Consider the following 25882-nt stretch of genomic DNA (forward strand, 5'->3'; position numbering starts at 1 on the left):
AATTGTCATTGTTTGGTTTTCGATAAGGTTTGTTGTGATCGCTGTGCGCATCAACCCATAAATTGACAGGTCACGTCATTTGCATTTGTCAAAATATTTATATCATTGGCTCTTCTTGACGCACCCGAGTAAATTTAGCCACCCTGAAAAGTAACAGTCGATGTTGTACGAATATTTAGTAAGCAAAAAATGAAAGAAAACTTTTAAAAATCAGGCTACTTCTTTCCTGATTCCAGGAAGCTTCATCGAAAAGAAATTATTTTGAGAAGCATGTCTAAACAACAGCTGCAAATGACAACTTATTTGACTTGTTAAACTTTCTTTGAATCTTTTATCTTGCGTCCTCTTTCCTGGACGACATTCCATGTCAGGAAGAGTAGGCATTCCGCATCTGGCAAGGATGAGCCGAAGCAACGCCAATGCGCCACAGGTTGGCCTTATATGTGCCGATGTTCCGTCATACCTCTTCTGAGATTTTGATTAATCACCGGGACACTTTGCAAGATTTGTTTTTATTCAGTGACGTGGCAATTGGCAAATTCCAAAACGGTACATTCGTGTGTCTGTGTTTCTGTCTAGGTGTCTAGGTTTGTGTGTGTTTTAAAACGTGGCGTGTTACACTTGTCGGGAGGTACCAGGCTGACAAACCAGGAAAGTTTACCCACCTGCCGTAAAACTAATGAAAGGGCGGCTGGCTACATATATCCCTGCCTAGTCTGAAGATTTATTGCTGCAGAGAGAGATTCATCGACGAGCTCTTTTTCTTATTATTTCAAAAGTATTTATTCCGACATAATTTACAGGTTTTCCATTCAGACGACAAGAGTTATCGCCAGAAACACTTCATGCGCGCAAACAATGACTAAATATTTCCGTTTCATAAATGGCATCTAAAAGTTGATAGTCATCCTCACGCTGGTGCCTGGCCTGCTCCGCGATCAGTAATGGCCGCTTGTTTCTTGCCCGTGTATGACCGAATTATATCTATTTAAGCTTGGCAATGTAAAATGCCAAGGATTTTCATAAAAGTTTTCAAAACATCACACAGTCACTTATGAGAATATATAAAACACGATAACAACGGTGTTGTCTCAAGGGGGAAAAACGCTTCAAACTTGAATTACATCAAACTAACAAAGCTTAACTCTTTTACACCAATCAGACGAAGCTTATCAATGTCAGCGGCCTATGTGTTGTCTGTGAATTAATACTGCCAAAGTCACATTGAGAATACATAATATTGTTCGTTTACCCGATAGACGACAAACTTAGGGGAAAAGTCCGATGAAACTTATTTTTCAATTTGATAAATTAGCATTCAGTTGGGAAAAACCTTAGCAAAAGGCGATTTGTTGGAGATTAGGCGCACGGATTGTAGAGTTTGTAGGTTTATTGACGGCTTTGAGTTCAACATACAGCTAATCTTCGCGACAATTTTCGGCATTCTTCTGTCATTTTGTATTCTCATGCCGTTGTGGACCTGGCGATGACGGTCTGGCGGTCACTGTCCAATCTCAAAGTGGCGGCGTTGTAAAAACACACCATCGGGAAAAGTATTGCAAGGACCGGTCGCTCGTGCCACTGCACAGGGTCGTTTCCGTAGAGTCTTCGTGGAATTAATATCATACCTCGAACAAACAGTTCTAAATACTCACACATACGGGCAAAACTGAAAACGCTAGACTGAAAAGCTAATTTTCCCACGTCATTCAAACTTTCACAAAAGCACTGAACATTTATGATGTCATTTGCATCAAATAAATACCTCGCTACCATGACGTCATGAAACTCAAACTGCATCTACGGACGCCTTTCGTGAAACGATTGTCTTACCCCATTCTTTCTAATTATGAATCGACGAAAATGTTTTGCATATTTTGTAGCTACATATGAAATTATTTTCATCTGTAATGGAATATGTTTTATGATATAACCATCGCTATTTCAATAATGCGTACGATTGGTAAGATCATTGGTCCTCGCTTTTAACTACATTTTCTAACAATGATATTGAAGTAGCAAAGTCTTTAGAGATAAATTAACTCCTATTCATACTGTTTGTAGAATTTGCTGAAAGTGACACAACTATATCCAAGTTCTACGTCATGATCACTCAAGTATAAAGTCAATTCAATTTCCTTTCACATTAATCTAAACGCTTTGATTTTTCGATTTGCAAGTTTGTTTGGTGTTAAAATCTTTCACTCGACACGGCTCGCAGCCAATGATTCCTTGCTGCATAGACCATGAAAACTTACATCGTTTGCAATTGCTGTTGAAACAGCATAGTCACTTTGTTGTAATGAGCATTTTCATGCTTTTGAATTCAAACTTAAAATCACAGAAAAAATCACAGAAATTTTAAATCGAAAAATGATGCTGGAAAATATTTATGCTAGGAAATAGCCCTTCTTCGAAAAACTTAAAGTTCAACAATATCTTATGCATGGTTAAATTAAGAAAGCCCGCCTCATTTAGCATGGTTGAGACAAAGCAAAAACAAGAAACAAATAGGTGAGTATTTTTGCGTTGATGTATCTCCGTGTTCGTTACTATGTATGAAATCAAAGTCAAGTCTGGCGCTCCCCACAACAACTCAGTAGAGCGAATTTTGGGAGTTTAGTATAGGTCGATGATTGAATGAGTTATTCGTTTCGGATATCTGAATTACAAAATGGACGATGTTTAAATAATGAAATAAAATGACAATTGTGAAGAATCCCTCTTTCATATTTTATGATTTTTCCACGTTGTTGCACGTGTCTGATAAAACAATAATTTAGTATTGTACAGTGCAGGTTAACTTTTAACGAATTTACTTGCAATGAGACTTTGTTGAATGTCAACGTTTTCTCTGTCTTCTGACTTTAAGTTAGTCTGTCACACTTCCATATCCAGGTTGAACACCTATCTAATTCGTTTGCCTTGGGTTATGCTGCTAGTATGTCCCTTTGACCCATAATCACGCAAAACGCGTTCAAAAGTTTACCACCGGATGAAAGAATGACATTTTATTTCATTCGATTTGAAATCTCTGGCATTTACTCTATGTAAATTTTCCGCCGGCAAGAACCTGTGACTGCGTGTCTCCTCCGTTGTGGAATTTTGACTGGAAAATGATTTGGGCCAGAAACGTGTCATTGTTTGACAACGCTGACTGACAGACTGACAGGAGGTCACACGGTCCCTCCGTGAGCTGTCGGCGCTCTGAGCCCCGATATCCCCCGTAAGCTCGGTACCAATTCAAACGTTTGCCTATATACTTGTCAATCCCCTTAGCTTCGTAAATCATGTCGACGGGTCGGCAAGTATGAATACAAATCCAACCAATGCGGCTTGCATACTAAACGACCACGCGTCTCTGCTCGGCTCCAAAATCGAATTCCATCGACAAAAATACGCACTAGTGCTGAAAACTGTTTTCTTTACCCATTCAGCGTGTGAAAATGACATTTCCACATTTATCAGCTAAACCTGCCCGCGTTTCTTTCATTTTAAATGGGCACCGCATATATATTGATATAGCGTGTAAAGAACAATTAAAGTGAAGAATTCAGGTTGGTTTTGTGTCTGTGTTAAGACGTAGCAGATGCACTCCCCACCATTGTTTTCAGCTGTACACCTGTCCAACGTGATAGCATTAACAGTGTACAGAACAATAAAAACATTTCAACGAGGTCATTTTTGCAGAAGGTCATGTCTTATCAGCCACTTTCTGATATTAAAAGTGCCCTAGAAAAACATTTACTCAAACTTAAGCGTTGTATAGGAGGGTTAAAAACAGACTGCTGTTTATGGCCCCTGTCTTTAAATTTGCTCTCCAAGCATTGGTATTGTGTACTCAGCAAGCCAATGTTTTACGACGATAAAACCGTGCATTTGTCGACAGCCTGGCTGTAAAGATTACCGTTGGCATTTAGATAAGACAAACAGTAAACCCAAAGGTAAGTACAATAAAAATTCATTCGCAAAACTAGTCAATTGGTTCAAATTATTGCACGTTAGTTTTATGGGGCTCCCAACCTTGCGTTAGTTTGTTCAACGCTGTGCTTGTTGGCAAACTTTATGTATTTTTCATTTATTTAGTGTTTGTGACTGCCGAAAGTGTGCAACGCTGGCTGTAAAAAAAAACGTCATTGACAGTGATTGGCAGATGCTTTCCAGCCCAGCCTTCGTGTGAAATGACATCGCCACGGCACCATCATTTACTTTGAACCAAAAAACTGCGTCGTTAGCGTTTACTGTTGAACTAACCTATCTCTTAATTTGCTGGCTCCTGTACGAAAGCTTTCTAAAGTACTTCCTTTATGGGCCTGCCGGTTCTCTCAGCTTAAGCTAGCACAGCGGCATACAATAAAGGCAACATTTAATGAAAATAGGTTGAGCAAAACTGAGAGTCTCCAGATCGGCGGATCTCTTTGTCAGTGGCGATTCCAACCGTTCCGGCTTGGTTGCTAAGCGGCCCCGTAGAATGTCGACATAACGACTCTTTGTGGTCTCCGTGTTTCCTAGCTCGTCGGCAACCACTTCAGAGCGAAAGCCTTACTCATTTACGTTCAGTGGAGGAGCTTTAAGAAGCTTACAGCTGTCATCCAATCAGATTTCTCGTTTTATAAGTAAAACTGTTTATCTCCACTTATCTCAGCCGACCTACAACGATGCTGTCACCAAACACCCTGTTTGTCATAGTTTGGATTCTCGGTGTTACAACTCTGAAAATTTTTGCCGTTTTTTTGAACCAGTATCATTCCAATTATTGTATCGGTGTGAAATTCAACTTTCAGTTTTTGACGTGTTGTCATTTTAACAAGACAACAGCGACCTGCCAATTTGAATACTCCGAAGAACTTGCCTCGTGTGTCGCAATGCGCGCGCATCTCTGCTATGAGAGGATTGACACAAGAATACTTGCGGCATCTCCAAAGTTAAAACTGTGAGCCTGTCTTTCTTTAAAATCTCTCCTCCAAACAAAACTCATCAAAAACTTCCGAACTTATATTTCAGGCGACAGTGCTTATCACAGACAAGTTGCCCATATATTGCGACGGACTGAGATAGTAGGCAGAGATTCTGTGCAATGGAAGTACTGGTTTAGCGCATTAATGTTGCGATTTGTACTGTAGCGAGGGTCGTGTCCTGGCAACGATCGTGTAGATAGTCTTATAAGTTGCTGTCTATTGTTCAAATAACAACCACGCCCTTGCTTCCACTGACCAAAACTTCTCTGCTGACAATGGCATTAAGGTAGAACGCACCTCGGGGATAGACACTCGGACTCTCAAACTTTTACAATTTTGTTCTGATATACCACATGCGGGGGTTCATTTTAAAGCTCTTGGTGAAAGAAAACTTTTCACCGTCTTAGTTTTTCGAAATTTGAAAATTTTTAGTTTTCTCCATAGAGTTAACACAGGGGTGGCGGCCATTTTGAATTTCTAATCTCGGTAAATCTTGGGTGATTTGTTTCTCTAGTACCAAAATTTGAACGGTGACCCCCTATTTTTATTCTTGATTTTGAAAGAGAATGACTGAAAGATTCCTTGAGGAAAGTTAGAGCAAAAGTTTAAGTCTTTCACTTTCGAGGTGCATACTACCTTAAAGGACCAGTAGCTTCAATTTTGGTGATTTTTTTCACTGTTTTTTATTTTCATGTCAACTGCAGCTTCTTGTTCTACTCCCCAAAGCATATTGAAAATACACTCTATTCGGTTTGTCAAGTCAGCCTATACATGTGTAAACTGCATCGCTATTGTTGACAAGTGCATCCTAGTCTGGAATGGAATCCAAATAGTGCATTTTACATGAAAAGACGCTATATTGACAGGCCAAATAGTAGGGGTTTTGACGTGTTTTGAGGAGTACAAACAGAAATTGAAGGTGAAATTTTACAAATACAATGGTGAAAAAAATCATCAAAACTTACAGCTTCTGGCCTTTTAAACAATGTACTTAAAATATTTGTGTTTCACGTTTTTCTCCGACTTGAAAATAAATATATCATGAACATGGCGGTGTCTTTTGTCATCTTAAAAGTTCAAGGGGAAGAGAATTGTCCTCTCTAGTTTCGAGAATCATAAACTTCATCATACAGAAAAGCATAAAAACTGTAATATTCTGGTGGCATTTGCACACAATGGACATCTATTGACAGTTTTTAATGTTCATATCACATCTATTGACAGTTTTTAATGTTCATATCATACCTCTTTCTCTGCCTTGTCAATATGCGCGAGCCGACTTTTCGTTTTTCTTCCGGTGGTTCGATAAATTTCCTAGGGGCTCCGAGTGAGCTATTCTTGACAATTTTCAAATCAGAGTAAGCTGCCCAACGATAAATTACGTGGCTTCCTGCGTGTCTTACATTGATATAGTGCAAGTTCGACCGAGAGAACTGTGTCAAACTCTTTAGTGCGTCCATATTTCGAATGTGACATGTTGATTCTCGTTTACTTGGGATGTCATGAATGCACGAGGAGAAATATGGGCGTTTTTGTTTTAAAGGAACTTATCGACATAAGTCAGCAAGTCTCCACAATCTAGCCCCTTTCTTATATTGAATCACCGCTTTAACTATACAAATATTCACTTGGGCTTGGTTTTCTGTGTTTTGGGGTTTATACAGAATATTACTGTTGGCCATACAAAGTTTTACTTCGAAAAATATAGACAAGGAAAGCACATTACAGGGCAAGTGGTGGGCTTGAGGACATTTATCTATAGAGCTACCAAGGATCTGTTATAGCTATGGGTGTCTCCGAATTCATGTTGTGGTGCTGTATTTTTTGACACACAGACAAGATTTCCTGGTTCGGGTATTTGCTAACGGTGACACCGTAAACAGTTTCGTGGTTGTAGCTACGATATGCTAACGTATCCGTTGACCACTTTGAATCAAGTCCTGACTGCTTGACTGCAGAATAGATCTTTTGACAAGTCACTCTACAACTGTTTATTTTCTTTGCGAACAGCGGAATCGCAAGTGTGAGAATACTCATCAGCCGCAATTAGGTTTGTTTGTTTGCTACGGAAATATATGCGAGAGCCCATCCAATGGCCCTGACCTTCAGGATCAAACTCTTGAATAGATTTCCGAATACCGGACCCGGGGACCGTGTACCGTGGACAAACAAATTAGGTCAAAAAAGACAAAATGTCATCATTATATAACATCCATTCGCCTTCCTGAAGAAGCGAATTGATACGAAATCTGTGTCTTTGTTTGGAAGCATTGAAAGGTGCAAATTTTAATGAGAGTTGAAAACGTTGCATATCTTGGTGTCGGGTTAAATTAATGAAAAGTAATTAGTTTGGCCAAATGATAGAGAAAACGTGGTTTGACGTAAAAACAAATTTATTCAGAACCTAGCTGAAACATAACAATGTTTAGCATTTTTTGCACATGTGCATAATACACCAAGATTACAACTTCAAACAACAGCTTGAATAAAGACAATGTCATTTCTTGAAAATTACTCATAAACCGAGGAATATACTAGAGATTTGTTGGTTTTTACAGCTCTCTTAAAGCACGGCCATATTCAATCGTGAATCACAGTCCCTCCAATGCCACGACTGAAGACGATTACAGCCCAAGATTACAAGACTTGGCATTTCAATGTCGTAACGACTTTTACTAGTGTGTCAAACTGAAGTAAACAAAAAGATGCGATTTGTGTTCGGTGGACGAGCTGGTGGTTCGCCCACCAATGGGAAATGAACAAGTGCGAAACTTGTGCTTAAATTCGATTACATTTTCCATGCCCCCCATCGTATGGGCGAGTGACGAGTTCGATAAATATTGGTCAAATTACAAAATCGAAAATAATGTCTGAATTTATAGGAAAATATATACGATTCACTGAAACACAAGTTTAGTGCAATATCGATCTGTAAGTTTTCTCTCTAACGCTCCTTTATGTTCATGTGCCGTGCCTCTCTGCTGTAACCTCAGTTTTTGAAAACTGAAAAGAAAATATAAATTTGATAAATTCGATCTAAAACGCACCGGTTATGAATACCGGTCTAAACTCTCCCGCAAGAGCGAAAGTGTCTTATAAAAGAAATGTAGAGATAACCGAATGGCGTGAAAGAACCGTCAAGTGGGCTGACTGTGGATTGATAGGAGATTATAACGCAGTGAGGAACTAATTAACACAGATAATCATAAACATGCTGTTCTTGGAAGTAGCTACTCTCCAACACCCGTCGTTTTTGTTAGCCTTCAACATAAATTAATAATTATTCACGAATATTCGGAAGTAGTACTTTACGTCGGGTTTCCTTATAGCTTGCTTGTTGAGGACGTTTCCCACGCACACGGAAGATAATTTATAATACTCTACAACGGTTTACACCACCTCTAATTTAATCATTCGTAGATTAAATACAAGAAATTTGCCTTTTTTTTCACTGCATAGCGTGTCACTCCAACTAGTGATCCGACAGATAATATGCTGTGCTTTACCATCCAGAGTGCGCCCGTCAAATCCATTATTGTTTCTATAGCAACAGGATGAACAGCAGAAGCTGCTCCCCCTGTTTTACTCTCCGACGGTTGCGAACGGTAATACATTTGAGTATTAATTATAGAAACACGATTATGAAATAAAATCGAAAACAAAGTTGCCAGGCTGGCCCCGATGCTCAAACGAAACCGACAATGCGACGCGGTTCCGATCACAGTGTCGGCCACTCGATGGCTTCGCAGTTACGTGAAATAGAAGAGACGTGATTACTTTTCCATTGTTCTTCTTGCCCTCACTGTGTAATGTTCTCATTCACTGTGACGCTAACTTGTTCTTCCTGCCAGATACCATGGTAAGCCCTTTGTATAACACTATCAGAATAGACAAGTAATACGATTGAACGGAAATCATTGCACCGTTTATTTGACAGAAAAAAAGAAACCAAATTTCATTGGAGGAGACATGTTCATAAGTTGTTTTTTTTCCTACTCCATCGACAGATAACAAGCATATACGACAGACAAATTGAATGTGTCACTTTGTGTTATTTCTGTAAAATGCAGAAGAAAATAACAATTTTTATGAATTCTTCAGAAGTGTTCTACCATTCTACCGCTATTGTATTAAAAATTTCCCCTGGGTTCACAAGATGAACCCTGTAGAGAAACTGAAAAGACAAGGAAATATCCTTTCAGAAGAAGTTTAGCTACCGCCACCCCCGGCACTTAACATTTAACGTACAATTTGAAAGCTGGTCCATTCTAGCCATTGACAACATCACAATACCTGACGATGACTATATGTCTGTTTTGACGAAGAATAATATTAGAATATCGGTTCACTCTAGGCCCTTGTTTTGCAAATTTTCAATTTGCGCGTTTCAATTCTCCGAGTGTGATTTTATTTGATTCACCGGGGAAATAAACAGTGGCGCCGGAGGAAAATTGATCAAAGACGTCCTTTGGATAGCGAGATCATCTGGGAAGCTCCGAGACCGGGAGTTTAAGAGAAAACCTAAGGGCATACGATAGGCACTGTATTTTTCATTGTAGAGTTATTCCCAACGTAGTAGATAACCACGCCAGCACAGCTCACTCTATCCTATATGCAAACAAGGGCTGGAAATGAGAAGGCAATTTAAAGCTGCAGCGGGGGCTACAAACATCCATGGTGTAGTATACTTTCTAAAACACGCTTCAGTGAATCTTCTGTCTATGTTCTCATTCACTAATGATAATGTGGTGGTGATGATGCTGAGATGGCGATCTTCAGATCTTAGTGATAACGAGAACTTCTGATTACTGACAATGTCACACCCTACTCCGCCTGATATATCTATAGAAATCTATCGATGCTCGGTCAAAATTATCATCCTCAAGACATTGCTTTTGACCCTTGAAAATAGGAATGCAGAAAACGGTCATCGCTTTTCCGTTCACGGAACATAGGCCACTCCACACGTATATGAAGAACAGATATGGACACTGAACAACGCATGACTCGGTACATCAACACCGGCACTCATCTTAAAGCAGTAGAAATTGGATAAAAAATGAAGTTGCAGTGTTTTAGTATTGGATACACATAAATAAAAAATGTGTAATTAAAATGGTATTCCTGAGGGGAAATATGAATCGACGCGGAAGTTTAACAAAGTCTACATATTCTTTACGAGATGGAAATTGAGGAACGACGTTGCTGAATCAGGCGCTAGCGAGTAGGCTAGAGGAGGTAGGAGTGGTTTGAAATCGACAAATATATAATGGAACACCCAAGACACACAATTCATCAAAGGATAAACGACTTGTAATAGATAATGCGCTTTAGATGGAACGGATATTGATATTTGGTGATTAACAATACCTAATCTATTTCAGACCAATTTAAGGTGGGTTTTTACACGGGGTAAGCTACTAACGGCTTCTTCCTAAAAACGCTAGATACGGTGCTGGTCGCTTCTTGTTAAGGTGGGTGAAATTGACATTGCAATCAGTTGACTATGGAAGCATCAATTTCATGACATGAGAGAGATATAAGTAGATTCCATAAAAACACAGTGTGACGCTGATTGTGAAACTATACTTCTGTAGCGTTATGGAAAAATTTATTGTGCTCAGTCTCATCCTTACAGTTCGTGTGAAATCTTTAAGATCTGTTATTTAGAAGAGTCATTGGGAAGGAGTTGTGGTAAAAGAACTTTGACGCGTACTGGAACCACACTTGTTTATCTTTTCAAAGAAAGCGTCGTTATTTTTGGCCAGTAATTTGTAAATGTTATCATTTCCCAGTGTGCTTCTTGTCCCCAAATCTTAGAAAAGTTATTAAAGTTTTTGTTATCCACTGACTGTCAACGGACGGGATTTACTTGTAAATTTACCTAGAACAGAAAACTGTTGTCGTAAATTCTATTCAGTAAAATATGTTTTTTGTTAAACAATGGTCGCATATTGTTCATTAATTGCGTTATACTTGCTGTAACTTTTGATTTATTTTCTGTCATTTATGTTTTGTTTGTAAAATACAGTTTCTTGCTCAACTGTGTAAAATCATGTCAACATGGCTTGTGTTTGACTTGTCAACACGGCTAGCTGTGTGACGTTCAATGTCATCGTTAACAACTGAAGTTTAGTCCGGACTAGAATTAATTTGTCAACAATATTTGCATATTGTACACAGTGCGTTGTCTTTGCTGACAATCACTTTGTATTGCTATAGTTTTGGGAAGAATAAGAAAATGTGTATTTGTTTTTTGGAAATAGACAATCAAGAGCTACAGTCGTTTTCCTTCAAAGAAACGAGAGAGAGAGAGAGAGAGAGAGAGAGAGAGAGAGAGAGAGAGAGAGAGAGAGAGAGAGAGAGAGAGAGAGAGAGAGAGAGAGAGAGAGAGAGAGAGAGAGAGAGAGAGACAGAGAGACAGACAGACAGACAGGGGCGGAGAGATAGAGAGAGACAGAGACAAAAAAGAGACGGACAAGAGAAAATCAAACAGACAGGTAGACAAAGCCAGTGACAGATATATATATATATATATGATTTTGACTCGTGATAAATTGCTCTGTAATTTTCTCATCTAAAAGTTATTTTAATGCCTTTCTTTGAGAAACTGTCACTCCATAACAGCCTTTTTTAATTCCGTAGAAATAGGAAGCCAAAATTTCAGAGAAAAAGAACGCCTGTCCTCCTTTATCGGAAGCTAGGGTATCGACAAAGAAGTCTTCAAAATATGCTAGCCAGTTTTGACTAAGGCTGGGTCAAGCCATACGCGTTCCCACGCTCTGTTGATATTTCTCGAATTCTCGCATTTGCATTAAATCAAAGAGAGTATGAAATCATATAAATATTCGTCTTTAGTTAAAACCTTGAGCCGTCTTCGGTGGTGATATATTAAGGCTTAAATTACACACTGACTCGGGATGGTCGAACGTACAGAGACTTTCTTGCCTACATAGAGTTGAGAATATGTTGCATTATGAGAGGAGCATTCCGGTTTACCTGTAGAAATTGTCCCCGTACATCTTCAAGACGGAAAGATGCGGATCCAACGACCCGATCCATTGTACCGTGAAATGTGAACGGCAAGGAAATTTACCCAAGCTTTCGTTTCCACGTTGTTCACTGGGTATGTTGTTCACATATGCTTACTCGATCACACGGCGTCTCGTTTACCTGAAATCCGAACTTCAGGCTCCACGCTGTCTGGTCTAATGCAACTAGCAGATTGCTCTACCGCACAAGGGCTGGCCGAAAACACTACAACACTACACCAAGATCAAGTCTACCTGCCAGAAATCGTGTTTCTAGTACATTCTAATGGTACCAAAAGAGCAGAATTCAAATTCAAAAGCGTTCAGGTTTCAAAGTTTGACCCTTTTCTGGAGGAAGGCGCGAAACAAATAAACAAGCTATAAATTAACAAGACTTGTAAACATGGTAGCGATGGGCGTTAACAAATAGCTGATCCCATTCCTGTTTTTGTCAGTAAATAATTTGTTTTGCAGACTCTCAAAAAAATTCCAGTCGAGTGTTGTACTCTTTGCAGAACGCAGAATGAACATTGAGTGTTAGTGAGACGAATATTTCAATTCAAGGTAGAAAAAAGAATGTGAAGTTCTGTAATGTCACTGATTTGGCTTCGCATGGTGAAAAAACCGAATCTGTAACATATCTGTCAGTGCGTGCTTTTCTGAATCGGAGAAAAGACTTCCCAAGCAAAGCAAAGTGAAGGAAATACAGGAACTGAATAATCAGGCGTACTGTTGCGTAGATGCTGGCATGAATCTCGAAGGCGGCAATACGATGTAGATCGACTCCGTGCCTCAAAGGTTTGATCAGGAACGCATGAAAGACATCAGGGTGTACTGTTAGGCATGGGACGAGGATTCAAATCTCAAGGATGATACATATTGCATGCCATTTATATCCCGGACTCAGAAGAGCGCTTCTCCCTGAAGTGTATTGCTTGTATAGAGGCTAGACGTTTGTCAGCCACCGACCCGATTGCCAACAATTCATTATTAATGCCGTTGTATCACTCGGCATAACAGTTTACTGTGCCTCGACGCGAAGCCCACTCAGCTACTCAACTCGGAGATTTTTCCGAGACGAACTCACTCGGGGATTTTGCTGTGGCCAGTTTTCGATTACAGAGATAGGACATACTAATAGGTTGTTTTAGGGGCTGTAAACACTTCATCAGACCTAGATGTGATCGAGCGGCAGGATATCCAGTCCATTTCTTCAAACCGAATCCCGACGTCGGTACCTATACCTCCTCAAGCTATCATTGTGTAGATTTCTCAGATAACAAAAAGCTAGGCTGTATCTCTCTTATCGTTCAGTTGGAAATTGAACACGAAATCTACAACTAAATTGGTTATAAACAATCACCCAGAGACCATCCAATACTGTTACGGGCTCTCTCTCTCTCTCTCTCTCTCTCTCTCTCTCTCTCTCTCTCTCTCCTCTCTCTCTCTCTCTCTCTCTCTCTCTCTCTCTCTCTCTCTCTCTCTCTCTCTCTCTCTCTCTCTCTCTCTCTCTCTCTCTCTCTCTCTCTCTCTCTCTCTCTCTCTCTCTCTCTCTCTCTCTCTCTCTCTCTCTCTCATATATTTAAAATCTGAAAGTAAAACACTCACTGACCTGACAAGAAAGCAACTTTTGCACTTCTTTTCTCCAACATTTAGACAGAATACAATATTATCCATACACACGCATGACAGGGGCGGATAAAATTGAGGCGAAAATGACAGCGTCAAAAACGAGAGAAGTAACGGATTTGTGTATTTTGGACATCCTAGAATCGATATTTCACGAAAATGAAATTTTCATCGTTTGCTGATAAGTGATAAAGTATCGCTGATATTATTTAAATCAGAGCTTCACACATCCGTACTTTGTACTTTTGGGCAATACCGGAGCCACTACTTGTGAAAAACGCAGTTTCCTCTGTTATCAGATGTAACGCTATATTTGAATAAGAACCAGTGCGCATGCCCGAAAAGAAGGCGAACCCGGGAGAAGAGAAGTGGATACATAAACACAGAAAAAAGCTAGCACAGTTGTATACATACGCAGGGACGGGCGCACAGATACACAGCAAGTACATAGGCAAAGACTTTGATAATAATAAGGAGGAAACAGGTAAAATGTCAATCATAACGGTTGAAGACAAAAAAGATCGCCGATACGCCGAAATGAAGATATAACTGTGAGATTCGAGAACCTTCATAACGAAAGGCTCACAACAACGCCGTTGAAGAAAGGATTAATTTTCGACTTGCTTCAATTTAAAAGAAAATAAACGCCTTTGGTTTTTTTACTCATACTATTTCTTTGGACTTTTCGTGAAACACACATACACACACCAAAAACGTGGCAAAAAAGGCTTGAAACCGTGCATTTAAACACACAACATTATATCCGTTGCCCCGGTGCCTGGCGGAGATACAACCGGCGACTCGTGGCGAACTTGAAGCAGCCAATCAGACAAACTATAAGAAAATTGGTATCAATAAATCATGGGTACAGACAAGCGAGTTGAGATATCAAAGTGAAAACGAAATATGACATGAAGAAACACTTAAGAACCCGACACCAGCTTTCTCTATTGTGTTCTTTGTTGTATCGCCCAGACTGTTGAAATATTCATATACCAATTTCCCAACAAAGATAATATTTATGAAATCGCTCTAAGAGTACGGTAATGCTTCCCATCTCGATTTATTTAATCGGTAAATCGGTAAAAATCTTGTGGCAAAACGGGCCTCGCTGTTTCTACCATTTCGTTCTGAAGGTAGCATTTTGTACCTAGAAATCAGATAATATATTGCGCGCACGCGAGTCACTTTTTTGTGAAAAAGCGTTTTATTTTGTTTCAACGCGGGTTTCTAATTAAAGATTAATTCCATGCCCGAAGTTCTCAATCGTGACTGCAGCTTCGGGCACTCTGTTCTTTTTTATTTTGGACCGAGAGTGTATGGATAATCGCAGCAAGTGAAAAATGTACCTTGGAGGTACGAACTCGACACACACGCGGGTGTGTGTACACTCGCTCACAGCCCATTGCGTCTACATCTAGGAATCGTCCTAATAAATAATTTGACGTGTGCGGAGAGAGAGAGAGAGAGAGAGAGAGAGAGAGAGAGAGAGAGAGAGAGAGAGAGAGAGAGAGAGAGAGAGAGAGAGAGAGAGTCAGTTGCAGTGTAGTCGATCAGTAATAGTCTCTCTCTCTCCAATTTCCAAAATTAATATTTTGAAGCCGTATATTTTCAGCTCTTTGTTCGGCGGATTGGATTGCTTTGTGTCGCAAAAGAGTGTGTGTCACATTGGAAAGCTATTGATAGGTGGAATTTACGAGAAGACTAGAAAAGTGTATATTAGCCGAGATTGGCATTAATACCTTATCCGTATTTAAATTCTATTAGGTACAAACCATATCTTCATACAGATACGCCGTCTAAGGCAGTATAATCAGAAGAGAACGTATTGTCTGGCTCTGATTAAAGTATATCTGCTTCCTAATCAAAGTATTTGTGGTAAACTTGGTGACATAGGCTTCCCCTTTATCCACCTAAAAGACCTCTGAATTTTTGCAACCCTCAAATTAGATCTCAAATTGTTCTCTCCCCACCCGTTGTTATACATATTTCCCCGAAACTGAATCAAAGGCTTAGAGTCTCCATCAAGCGTTTTCACCCCAAATGAAGTTTGCGAAATGTTCTTGGAAAGAACGCTTGATCCGTCATCGAGGATAAAACAATTTTATTTGCCGATTTATTAGCGTGTTCAGGCTATAAGTGTCCTACCATTTGTTTGAAATAAATGGTCTCCTTATAGTTTTTTTTTTATTTGAAGCATTGAAGTCCAACGAATCGCTGTGGACTCCGAATTTCTTTTCACCTCGTTATTAAATGCGGCCTACATCGGCCTTATTGACGCCTTGCCAAAGTTAAACTGTTATATAAAAACCGTTTCAATCGTTGACTCTATATCAGATTGGAAACGCTTTTGATTTCTCTTATCGAGGGAATCCATCGAGCTATTTATCTCGCTCACCATGTTCTCTACCCTGCCATTATTCTGTCGGGCTATGTCCCCCCATTTAATCATAATCGCAAATTGCAGGCTAATTCTTTTTTTGACAATTAGATTTATACAGCGCGTTGCTTTGGGAGGGTTGTGCTGGCGGACGCCGCCGACCTTATCAGGGCGATCGCCTTTTTTTCGGGGGTGTCAAAAGTGGTAACATTTTAAAATGAACATTGGTCTATTGAAAAGATTTTGTGTAAGTCAGGTGTGTCGACACACCTACTTTATTTGCTTTAATGATATATGTTTTTTTGAAAGGATGCGTTATCGCCCGACGTATTAGAAGAAGAAAATTAGTTTGAGAGACGAAGTACTTTCCTTGGTGATTTGGTTTCAGCAATATCGGCAGATGACCGGGCTGGTGCCGTGTCCTTCCCATACGTGGACTATTGTTTGACAGAAATGAGGATATTATCAAACGATAAATGTGCCTTTTGACTAGGTAAAGCGACGGGTGATAGTTGAAGTGTTTGTTCTTATACGCTGTCGATGATAACGCCTTTAAAAAGTCGACTAGATTTGCGCGCAAAATGCATGAAATTATTTGAAGATGACAGCGAAAGTCGTAAAGAGTTGGGCACGGTATTGTTACGGTCTGTTTCACCCCAATCGCCCCATTCTCCCCATTCTCGGCGATATTTGCCGATATCGCAAGCGAATGCCTCATATTTTGCACCGCCAACCGCCATATCTTGGAGAACTCCGAGAAGAAGAAAATAATATAAAATATGATCATTTTGGAATAAGTCAAAGCTGCAGGGCTGTAAAACATCGGCGATTACTCCTGTAGACCATTGCCGTGTCTGTCGTCTCCGTCAAATTACAAAAGACCTCAAACGTTTTAATTTCCGCTTGTGGAGCGATTTGAATGTCGCGTTTAAAGAAAAGCTCCCCTCTTTCTACTGATAAATATTTTCAAAGAAATATATCAATCTGTCAACAAGCGGATGAGGCAGGCGATTTAATAAGCACCGCGAGAATGGCTATAAACGGGCACATGTGATGAGTGGCTGTGTCTATGTGTGCGCATCATGGTCGTATTAAAAGAACAGACTCGTCTTTCTGGAACACACAATACGGCGTTTGTGTCAACAAGGATGGACCCAGATGTACCCAGGAAATACGATTTGAAAAACCATTTGCAAAACTTTGTTGAGAATGACAAATAAGCGCACAAAACTAATCAGGCGAGCTTTGTTTTCGCCACAAAAAACCTTGTTTTGTGAACGTTTTTTTCCTTTCGACGAGAGCTATAGAAGAGGCGAAAGGGAAATTAGAGTTTTTTTGGGAAGTGAAATGCCATAGAGCTAGGGATATGAAGTTGTCTTTGAGACACGGGGCCATGTCGGCACGGACACGAGCAAAGAAAACCCTGTGACATGTGCGATTCACCTCACCGATAATATTGCTTTGGTCGATCAGTTTAACACGTGGGGATAAAATATTTGATTGTCCTTAATAATATGATACTATATACAAATTTCCAATAAATGACACAAAAGGCTTGGTTTTAGTTTTACTATTAAGACTCCTTTTTTTTTTGGCTTGCCAAAGTTTCTTTCCGTCGGCAGATGAAAAATGACACGAAAGCAGATTAAAGTTATTGATCAACAAATTAATGAATTAGTTATTCTCTGACAGCGGAGAAAACTGCGGATGTTTGGTTCTTAATCCGTGCGTTTTCCCGTCAAAAAAACCCGACACCGTATGACGAATTGGTGCTTACCCCGTATCTCTGATTTCAAAATGATAATAGTATTTCATAAGCTGAACGAGTAAGCATAACGACGCCGATTCTGTCTAATGATAGTGCTTCGGAAGTACCTTGGATTTGAGTTTAACTAATTTGTCGATCCCAACGATGGTTCACCAACGGTCCCTGGAGCGAAAGATGACACGCGCAGCGACGGCGCGCACCTTTGCGTGAACAAAGGTGTCATTAAATGGCAATTTCACGCATGTCAATTTGCGACCCGTATTTCCATCTGAGGGTATTGCTGTATATATTTTAGCGAACAATAACGACATGAAAAGAAGCCCTTGAACGGAAAGGAGACTTTGGCAAGACCCTGTATTTGGTGAAATCAATGTCAAACGTTATTTGTGCTCGTTTATGGCGGTGACATTAGTTTTTTTAATCTTATCTTTTGGACAACCTTGAAAGGGCTGAATAATTGTACTTAAAGTCGATCACAGAGAAACGTAGTTTCGCGACTTACGAGATGAAACTGCTGAACAACGATTTTAAGCCAAATAATCACTGTTTCCCTTGACTCCAAATCCCGTCTCTACATTTTAGAGACCCAGTCAGTCAGTCTTACGCTAAAAGACATTTCTTCTGTTTCTTCAATAAATGTTATTTTGCTTATTTTTGCGCTTTTATTACGAATTATTGCATCTTTCCATAACTTTCTTGAAACAGGCTTTCGGAGAATATTTTTGCAATGACTGATTTTTTTTCTTTTGTATTTTGTCTCGTTTGTCATACTTATCCGGTTACCATGGTAACACGAATTTAATGTAATCTGTTTTCTACATAGGAAACAACAGTGGTACGGGATACTGGCATATTTACTAGTCATCCATCTCGGCAGTCATCTAAGAAATAATCTCTTTTTAATTCGTAGGCAGTTCGCAGCGTAGATATTCACGTTGCCATAACTTCGTTTGAAGGAGTTTACACATCTCTCTATCACCAACTAATCAAGTATTCTCTTTTTCCGCTCTTTCCTACAGCATAGCATCACCAGGAAGTGACGTCAGAAGTGGATCTATCAAACAATAGGCATGTCCATTTCCACGTTCCTGGTACTGAAAAGGAATTCTTCAAAATATGGAAAAACTCAAAAACAGAGATTTCAGAGAGGGAGAGGTTCGATCGTTTGAAGTCGGTCGGCAATTGTTCCCCGGAAGCGGAGATCGTCGTACGGGAAACGCTGCTAGAAACTGACACAGTTGTTGTAAGACAGTTTTCATGGCGACAGATTTCAGTCGAATCCCCAGCATTTGCCGGGTCTATTCTTGATTAATTCCATTTCAATCAGAGCAATAAAACCGGCATCACCAGGTCGTTTTCTTGTGATTAGCCATGGGTCATCAAAGGCAGGGCTGATTATCATTCGCTAATGTCTCCGTGCTCGTACAAGATACATGCAAAGCGCACCGTGTACATTTCGGGGAGGACTAATGGCGGTCACGTGACCAGCCACCTCCCCGGGTTCCTCCTGGCAGTGGCGAGTGCAATTGCGGTTTTCAGATCCCATATAAACAATCCAGCCATCTGCAGTGGAAATTTATCGAAACTGATTTACCAATAAAACAGTTAGAATAGACACACGCCGTCTAGGAACAGCCGTCTGTCCGTATATTTTGCTGAGTATCCAGAAGGCATACCGTCAAATCCAAACCTCAATTAACCCTCCTTCCACGGTAGCCTTTCCCGCCAAATTTCTGGCACAAAATGTTGTTGATGTTCGTCTGGTTTTATTGTCTCGACCAAATCCGCTTGAAAGAACAAGGAGATATATAAGTTCTTCCTAACCCTTGAGTTTGCAAAAACAACAAAACAAAACGTGTACTTGAACATAAAAACGAGGAATTGTACTCGCTGGCATTGATCTTTGGATCACGTTACGTAGAAATTGAACACTAGATGGATAACTTTTGTAAAAGTGAGGACTGGTAAGTTGGCAAATATCGTGTTTATTGCAATTCTCCGCTTGTTAAACGAATTGTCGTGTATTTGTTCAGTATATCACAAATAAAGAGTGCTAATTTAGGGATAAAGATTTACTAACCCTATGGACGTGACCTTTCTTATTCTTTCATAGTTTCCGACTCTGCCTAACGTACGTGCTTGTATGTGTGGTATACGTGTATGAATCTGCCGTTGTTAGAAAGATGAAATAAACACGCTAATTGCAATTCGGCCAGCCACTGGCCAAGTTCACTTTGAAAACGTCGTGTGGTGACGCACATTTTACATTCAACTGGCGTGACACGAACGATAACGAGGTTCTGATCCTTTAAAATAAGAGTTTAATATCTGATTTCGGGGTATATGCAGCCAACTCTAGTCGACAGCGGATATTATGTTTGTTTTGATAATGGTCATCACGAACTTGATACTCAATCGATTTCCAAGTCAACTTGAAGGGGAGGGTATCTATAATTGTTTCATAATTGCCCGGTAAGTTTGATAACTATTAATCGGATGCTGACTTAAAAACGAACTGGAAATTTGTTTTTCCAGTTACACCAGTACTGTTTTGTGCACTCCTCACTTAAGACATTTGGGCTCCCGTGTGCATATAACTACCAATTTAAACCGTAACCTTCAGAGCAAAGATGAAAGTGTTTAATAACAATTCCACCACAGCCGATGGTAATTTTTTCAAAGGTGGTCGTAATCTCCTCAAGATCGATAAGTTTGTTTCTTTACTGTCATTTTTTTGTTTCGTATTCGCAAAGTCTTCTCACTATTTTCTATTTAAAGTGGAATTTCTGTCTTGAACGATAATTCGGAGAGTCGATACCGTTTGAGCGGGAAGTTGTTGCAGGCCGGCATGCGGCAGATGCTCCATACACAAGTCCATCTCGATTTCAAAAGTACCTCCCCTTCAAGTATTTCTTTGTAAATAAAGAAAAATCGCATCGCTTTGTAGAGGAATATGGATCTATTTCTTGGAAAATTTTATTCTGCAAGGAGTAACACATTTTTTGGCATTTGAATATCATTTTATTCGTCGCACAATAAAGATCATTATCACACAGATATTATAGAACGAGTCCAAGACATTTATTTAGCATACAGGTATTGAATGGCCATACATTGACACAATAGCAGGAATTTGCTTTCGGATGAATACGAAACCAATGTTTGAAACCCATACCGCATTCGGGGTTACTCTAGCTATAAACTTTCTTAACAAACGTCTCAAGAATTCTTTGATTTCTCCTTCTCAGCGAAGAATGTGCTCACATGAAAACCACAAAGAATGCAAATTACCGGAACGGATAGAAATGTTTACTTTCTGTTCAATTTCATCAACAGCAGCTCTCTTTTCCGTTTCAGTGCTAGAGGGCGTATGGTTAATAATTATAAATTCTTATTTTCAGCCAAAATGATTTCCCCCTTAATGCTGCGAACACAGATAAAGTTCAGAGTCGTCATTGATTAATAAGAAAATATTATGGGAAGGAATACTAGATCAACCAGAGTCATAGACTATATGTCTGCATGTAATCGTATTAGGTATGGAAGATCATCATGGCTTCGGAGATGCGGATGCTTGACTATGACCCTGTGACGGTTGTGTTCCAATCAAAATCGCTGGAGACAAAACGTCTTTATCTTTCACGGCACAATCTACTTTCACTGTTATTATATTTCTATACTGCTGACCGTGCCTGCCTTTATGGCATTCTGAAATTAGAATATAACACGTCGAAGTCATTGTAACGCCTTCATTCAAATACAATAGAGGGGAGTTTCTGTCTACTATACGTTACTTCCATGGTCGGAATTGTCCGCGTATCACCAGATCGTTATATTTCTTCAGATAATTTTAACCAATCATCCAACAGGCGTACGCCTAATGAGATACCAAAACGTCAACGAACTTTTTAATGGACAAGTCAAGTGCACAGCGATCTTTTAAGCACCTTATTAAAGATATTGGTTGACTTCAATAGCAGCGGTATGATGACGTCATTTCTTAGAGGATATTGGGGACCAGCCAGACATGCACCACATCTAGCATAAAGTGTCTTTGACTAATCTGGCCTACAAAATTCACAATTTTTGTTCAAATCGCAATGCGTAATAACCAAACTGTAATTATGAATTATAGCATCAAACCCGAATCATTTCCTGCTGTGAAAATATTTGATCACGCAATGAAGACATCTTTCTTAAATTTCGACAGACATTTTGCAAGATACTTGATATCTAGTATTTCCTTCAATTCAGATAAAATCACAGAACGAATCAAGTTGGATTTAGAATGGAGTGACAGGCAAAGATCCATCGAGACACCAAATACCAAATCTTGTTTTAGGACAGGCACCCCCTGGATACTTATCCACCGGATACTTACTCCAACAGAACCCCTAACCGTGGCGTGAACTGGTGGTTAAGAAATATCCAGCTGGTAAGTATCCCGGGGGTTACCGCCCTGACATCTCAGTCCCAAAGTCGTTTCTACTGTTCGACAAAACGAAAAATAACTGTTTTGCTCCACAAAAGTTCCCAGCTTGTCCAGATATAGCACGTTGGTCATTATCTAATAATTAAAAATGAACTGTAACAGATGATTTCAAAAGAGCTTCGGTGTGGCAAATCACTCAACGTTCAGTAACACGAGAAAGACTACTACATTCAAAATATGAAAAGATGTTCCCTCGACACTCAGGCTGTTAAATGATGTTGAAATTCCAGATGATGAACAATATATATGATAGCTCCCTCTTTTTAATTTATAGCTCCAGGAAGTAGGTCAAACTTTTTTTTGTCTTTAGAATGAATCTATCATCACTGATGATTTCGTCACATGACCATCCTAATATTGTGTGAGAGATGGATTAATTGGAGTCAGCCTTCCTTCAATCTATCTTGTCATGTCGGACTGTTAACGCTCGGATATGAGAGGTACAAGCAGACTTAAAAGTGTGTCATTGCTCACAGTCAACAGCGTCGTGGAATAAATGAATAGGATTGTAAACTACAAGACATAACGACATAGCAATGACAGTCATTGGTGTGAATTGACCGTAGTACTGAGAGCTAGTTAAACTCACAGAAACTTATATTTCGTTGCAACGTTTCCTCTTTCTGAAATTATTATGGAAGAATTTGAAAAAAAATAAAAAATGAATGCGTGACGTACCAAAATAGCCGTGTTCAATTCTCACCCTTCTTATGCACACGGGAGCTTCATTTCACGGTCACACCAGTGACTGGTTTTTAAAAAAAATTGGCATACAAGAAGAAGGCTTTTCAACACTTCATCACTGCGCCAGGGTCGGGCAATGAGTAATGGAAAATCTAGAGGGTCAAATTTTGTTTTTGTAGCTGACCTAAGTGGGCTTATTGCTCCCACACAGCTTGTCAAAGTCGGTTGAGAAACACTGCCAACAAGGCTATTGGCGGGCTACGAAGGGAATGTACACTGGTAATCTGACCATATCTAAGCTGATTGCATCTCCAAGACTTTGCCATTGCTCGGGCAGTCTTGAAAGACGTTTTCGGTTTTGCAACGAAAATCGATCATTTGTTCGGATTCGCATCTCTTCAAAATAGACCAACTACGACAAAAGTAGCTATCTACCGCCGAAGAGTTTAACGGAGAGGACAAGATAAAGTCTAAAAATCTGAAAATAAATTAGTGAATACCAGTTGTACGGCTAGAGGTGATCAGCGTATCGCAAAACAAAGTATGACCGAAACTTTAAAACTGTATAACTGACAATCAATAACGTTACACGTACAAGACAGTGTTCACATTTCGAACGAGCCGAATACGATGATGCTTTTATACCGCGATGATATCACTCCTGCCCTGATTCAATGATCGTATTGAATTGTTAGCATACCACCGAGTATGTGAAACGAAAGAAAAGCATTTCCATCTCGGCATGAAATGTTTTTCTTTGTGTTGTAAAGTGCCTGCCAACGAGAAAATAACTCTGTCTGGCCCTCGCGCCTTTGACCACACGCAGAACTCAACAGGCATAAGTACATGAAAACGGCGTGTGTACATTCGATGCCAATATGCTTGTAAGATGAAAACGCTGATAAGATAGAAATGACCCGATATACTTCCAACCAACAACACTTGTTACCTACAACACGTTTCTCCTGCAAGAGACACTACATTAACTATTGTACGTGTCTTTCACAGCCAATTGTAATTATATTCAGTGGCCGCAACTACTGATCACATTTTCATTGTTTGTGTTCTATAAAATAGTTGAAATTTTATTCTCTGAATACGCTGAAATATTTAGTACTTCTTGCCATGTCAACGTAAAGCATTGCGTACAATATTGAATGACCTTTGTTAAAACAAATTTAGTAATAGGCCGAAAAATTCAGTTGTCAACAATACCATTGGGCATAACACACATACACAAGCTATCCTGAGAAGCTGAACATTTGATATTTTGACATTATTTTAGCAGCAGCACAAGAAACTTAGCGGCAGTCAGCACAAAAATACTGGAAAATAATATCAAATACTAAAGCTGATGCATCATCACAGAAACGGCGAATAACAATTGCGTGATTGATGATGCACGGAATGGTTGTCAATCTTGCAGAAAGTTTGAAGCCTTTGTTTTGTTGCATGACGACAGACCTACAAACTTTACACACCCCATCTCTTCTTGCGTTCTGTTACCATGGTGACAAGCTCGGTTTCAAAAGTAAACTGTGCACAAACGTTTACTCTTGATAATGAATTTTATCGGACCACTTTGGCTGCATTAAGATGACATTCAAATATCATGATTTTTTACCAGTCTACCAAAAGCTGTGGGCATCACAATTCCTAGCTTCTCTTCCTTCTGTGATTGCATCGTGTATGTATGTCTGTCGTGATCTAAATTGAACGGACAGCTAAAACTCTGACCGAATAATGGAGTAGAGAGGCGATCATCGTTTCACAGCATAACGCTCCTCCTATGAATACTGGTTGTAATTTTGTTGTTAAAATCTTCAAGATCGCTTGCACATAAACTTGCACATATTGAGATTTCCGGTCTCGCATTACCCTGACAACACTATCCCTCCCCTCTCTCTCTCTCTCTCTCTCTCTCTCTCTCTCTCTCTCTCTCTCTCTCTCTCTGACAATGTCGGCTTTCTAGCAATTTCCCATGCCACGAGTTGGTTTTTCTGTCATATCCATTCACACGGGTGTCTTTTGTCTCTGTTATCTTAAATTATATGCTCTTCAGACCCCGTTCTGACTATTCTGTCACTTTATCGTCCACATATTAAACCAATCACTGGCTGCGTTTAACCCCCGAATATGATCTGCTAGAACGCGACCATATCTCTCAGTAACGGATGGGCCGGACGGAAGTGATTCACTGAACGATGAGCGTTGTGTTCTGTAAATTGAAATGGCAGAATAACACTGTGGGGTCAGGAAAGCTCAAGTTGGTTTTGATACAAGATGACTGTTCAAGGATTGCATTACATCGGTTTGGGTGAATCTTCCCGACGGACTAAAACGAAAGTGGAGTTTTGAAAAAAAAAATCGAGTCGGAATGAGATTCTAAAGGCCGATGAAAAAAACAAAAAATGTAAGGAGTTGAATATGTTTAATCCTGATAGAGGAGACGCGGTTGTAAGTATTGGTTTTAAAGTCGACCTGCTTCTAAAGAATGGGCCTCAGTAGTTTGTCTTGTGCAAGGAGGTCTGATTAAACCAAGCTCAAGAGTTGTTTAATAATAATTCCGGCGAAAATATGTCAGAAGCAGCGGCGTGCTGACCTCATATGGTGCCAATTGCGTGTTCACTCAAGGTGTTTGCTATTAACTCACATAAACATCCATTCCTCATTGGTGCCGCCAACACGTGGAGAAAGCTAGACACCAAGGCGCCTGGCATATTTCACGCTCCAAGAGGCTGAAAAGGGGGAATTAAAACAACAATGAGAAACCGTGATGGGAAACGTTTGTTTCAACTGCCACTTCGAGCAACAAATCACTAATGTATATAAGCAGTTCGCATGCCAGGAAAGGTAATTAAACTGCCAGTTCGCAGGGACTGGGGGAAGAGCTACTCGGAATACGGAATGTATGGAATTTTCCAGATACACACACTCACC

The 25882-nt window shown here is 39.8% G+C and overlaps 1 long non-coding RNA gene across 1 annotated transcript in view; it reads left to right on the top strand.

Moving 5' to 3' along the window:
- The window catches only part of LOC139138185 (uncharacterized), a 30573-nt gene extending 11192 nt beyond the window's left edge, over positions 1-19381 (top strand). Inside the window, exon 2 of the long non-coding RNA XR_011553549.1 lies at positions 18786-19381. This is a non-coding gene — a long non-coding RNA (uncharacterized lncRNA). The remainder of the gene's footprint in view (positions 1-18785) is intronic.
- The last annotated feature ends 6501 nt before the right edge of the window (positions 19382-25882 follow it).

The sequence above is a fragment of the Ptychodera flava genome, chromosome 8, assembly GCF_041260155.1.
Source record: "Ptychodera flava strain L36383 chromosome 8, AS_Pfla_20210202, whole genome shotgun sequence".
Taxonomy (NCBI): Eukaryota; Metazoa; Hemichordata; class Enteropneusta; family Ptychoderidae; genus Ptychodera; species Ptychodera flava.